The sequence below is a fragment of the Crocuta crocuta genome, unplaced genomic scaffold (assembly GCF_008692635.1).
Source record: "Crocuta crocuta isolate KB4526 unplaced genomic scaffold, BGI_CrCroc_1.0 scaffold89, whole genome shotgun sequence".
NCBI classification, from domain to species: Eukaryota; Metazoa; Chordata; class Mammalia; order Carnivora; family Hyaenidae; genus Crocuta; species Crocuta crocuta.
In genome coordinates this window covers 1,850,321-1,854,010 of record NW_027551559.1, presented here as the reverse complement: position 1 = coordinate 1,854,010, position 3,690 = coordinate 1,850,321, and the positions used below count along the sequence as shown (strand labels likewise).

At 38.4% G+C, this 3,690-nt stretch overlaps 1 non-coding gene across 1 annotated transcript; it reads left to right on the top strand.

The window, feature by feature from the left end:
* Positions 1-2,290: 2,290 nt before the first annotated feature.
* Positions 2,291-2,375, top strand: TRNAK-UUU (transfer RNA lysine (anticodon UUU)). Its single transcript has one exon. It is a non-coding gene; the product is annotated as a tRNA-Lys (tRNA).
* The last annotated feature ends 1,315 nt before the right edge of the window (positions 2,376-3,690 follow it).

The following is a 3,690-nucleotide window of genomic DNA, read 5'->3' as shown; positions in this document are numbered from 1 at the left end:
GGATCTGCAAGGCCCATAGGAAGAGCCTTTTGACAATCATCCACAGAGCTTTCATCTAAAATCTCTTTTGAACAGGCAGGAATATGCTTTTCCTTATGAGGAATCTGTGTGGGGAATATCGGTCTGATCTGGAATATTGTGAGGCCTGGTCAATACCAGCAGGCTCATTTCCAACATGAGCCAGTAGTAGCAGAAGGAGATACCAGTTTTCATTTCCCATGGCAGGAGCTGTGTAAACGCTGTCATTTCCTCATTGTGACTATCATCCAGCGAGGCCAGTGTGGCTCCCAGCAAGACTGAAAATGAAAACTATGCATAGATGCTAATTTCACTTTTTGACTTTGTTTTGTCATAATGCAGAAGAGAGACTTCCTAAATATTAATGAGTTTCTGCTCCAAACCTATTTTGACATGATCTTTGGAGACTATAATGCCTTAATATTCTTTTAGACAGTAGATAATATCTCAATTATTCATATATCGATTATATTGCACAGATGAATACAAAGGACACAATAACAAGTTTAATCATCCCAACTAAAAATATGTTTCTTATAATTTACATAAAAATATTTAACAAGTAGCTGATACTTTTATGATATTTAAGTACAAAATTTCTATTTACACTTTTGCTTTCTAGTGTGTAATTTAATGCCTTTATTTCATTATGAATTTAAAGTAGATTATTGAAATTTCTTAGAAGTCTACACAAACACTTGTATCTTAGTTAATATGTAAAATGAAACTTCAATTTAAGAATTTTATTTCATATGAATATTCATTATGAGGATACTGTGCGAAACTCAAAGACCTTGGGGTATTTCAGTGATGCATTAGATAACACATAGAAAATTATCTCAACCAAGAATACTCCTCAATATTGCTGAGATTGTCTATGTATTTCAGTCACTGAGACGTGGATTGCCGGATGATAGAGGAACGAGAAGGAGGGCAGGTATGTCTGCCCTGATGTGAAAAGAGTCTTCTAATTTGGAAGACTAAGTGAACGATGTGTGTTTTCATTTATTAGCTATGACTGAAGTTTAGTGTCACAAGAGACATCGATTGATGATGGTTCTTCTGCAGGGACAGCTCGGTAGGCACTGGTCGCCGAACCCAGATTGCCATATTGAGGTTGCTGCTGTTCCATCTGGTTTCACTTCCTGCCTCTGTCACTGAGCTTCTGAGACATGGATACATTACTGCAACCATGTTCTCTAAGCTGGGGACCCCTGCTTATATTACAATCTTATATGTTAATATCTGAGCTGATATATATCAACGACATTTTCATTACATAAAAGGCATAATATGATTTGTCCTTTATTTTTAGAGTCAGAGATTTGCATTTTGTTCTTCAATTTAGTTTTATTTATATTATTTTCTTCTCTATTTAGCTTAGTCTTGATTCATCTGATTTGTTGTTGAAACAGCAACGCCTTTAAGTTTGTCTTAAGTTATTTTAAATTAAACCAAATGGGAATGGATCAGGACATATATAGAACACCATGAATGTTATTTCAGTTTTGCTCTTATTAAGAGATTGGGAACGTTTATATTGCCACATATGTCATGTATGATTATCTAGTTACCTAAATTACGCTCTATAAAAAATAGTAACTTTCTTCTCTTGAGTTCTGAAATCTGTGCTCTTATAAACCTGTTAACTCAGGGGTGATTGTGAGGGTGATGATTGAGGGTATGATTTGCAGGCAAGAAAATGCCATTCTTTTTTATTATTTGTAACTACAAATGCAAATTAATCCACTTCATTTTTATTAGATTTAATAATAATTTATTATAGTTATTATTGCTTACATATTTACACTTCAACCCAATCTTTTAAATTTAAACAAGTATTCTACAGACCTGAGTTTATAGAATCATCTGTAGAATGTTAAAATTCTCTAATGTTACTTTTTTCTTCCTAATGTTACTTTTGAAGCTAGTTCGCAAATCCCAAAATCCTACTTAAATTCTTATAAACCAGCACTCATGAATCATATAAATTTATTTTTTGACATAGACTAACACTGAGTTAATAAAGTGTATCCATCAGAAACTATCTATAAGTGACACCTGGGTGGCTCAATTGGTGAAGCATCCAACTCTCCATCTTGGCTCAGGTCATGATCTCACGGTTCATGAGTTCAAGCCCTGCATCTGGTTTTGCGTTGATGGCATGGAACCAGCCTGAGATTCTGTCTCTCCTTCTCCCTGCCCCTCACCTGTGCAATATCTCTCTCTCTCAAAATAAATAAACTTTTAAAAATAAAGAAACTGTCGGGGCGCCCGGGTGGCTTAGTCGGTTGAGCGTCTGACTTTTGCTCAGGTCATGATCTCGCGGTTCGTGGGTTCGAGCCCCGCGTCGGGCTCTGTGCTGACTGCCAGCTCAGAGCCTGGAGCCTGTTTCAGAGTCTGTCACTCCCTCTCTCTCTGACCCTCCCCTGCTCATGCTGTCTCTCTCTCTCCTAGAAATAAAAATAAATAAATAAATAAATAAATAATAAAGAAATGGTCTATGAAACAATTTTATAGACAGATGGCACCACAATTGATACTTGTGAAAGAAATCTTAAACCATCAACATGAAATCACTATACACTTCTAGTACCTAGCAGTTCTCATCCTATAAGGGTGTTATGTGTGTGTTTGCATGTGACAAGTAAAAGCCATCTAAAACTCTCAATGCTCTTTGGCTTCCAAGTATTAGATTTTATTCTATTAATTTTTTAATCTAAATTTATTTTCACAGTTTATTTTTGAGAGAGAGAGTGCACGTGCGTGTGCATGTGAATGGGGAAGGGGCAGAGAGAGAGGGAACAGAGAATCCCAAGCAGGCTCTGCATTGTTAGCACACAGCCCGACGTGGGGCTCAAACTCACAAACTGTGAGATCACGACCTACACCGAAACCAAGAGTCTGAGGCTTAACCAACTGTGCCACCCAGGTGCCCCTCACGATAGTAATTTTAAATATTATATAATCATTTCTCAAAAGTTGGATATTGACTTATAACATCTAAGTTATAGAGGTGTTTCTCATTTCTATGCACTGTAAGTTATATAAATGTTATTATGTTATTAATATTATTTTGCATAACAAAAATACTTAATGCTATCACTCTTCTGAGAAGATTAAGGGACCGAAAAATGTTAAGTGAAGTGAACAAAGTTAAGTGGTACCTCATATGGACATTTTTTTTTTTTTAGCAGAAATTGCTTTAATCAAAGGGTAAATTCTTCCATGGGGAGGACCTCAGGGTCTCAGTCTACCACTCACATGCCCTCAGGCCCCTCTGGAGGGAGCAGCTGAAAATTCTGGAAGAGGTCAGGGAGTGGAAATAGGGGAATCCAAGTCAAGGGGCAGGGGCAGGGATCTGGAAGATGAAAGTGAAGCTGAGTAGGGCAGGGACGGCTGTGCACACACAGTTCTACAATGCGGATTAGCGGAGGTGGCTGTGCTTCAGGCAGAGTGGCACCAGGAGGCTGAGGGTAGAGGTGGCCATCTGGGATGGGGGTGGGGAGGAGGCAGGGAGAGGAGCACTTCAGAGATGAGGTGACCATGAAGCTGGTGCAGCTGCTCCCGGGTCAGCACCAGCTGGTATCACTGTCCAAGACCAACTGTGCACGAGAAGATCACTTTGTCCATGTGGCCCTGAGGAAGTACTACATTCTCAAATCTTGAAAA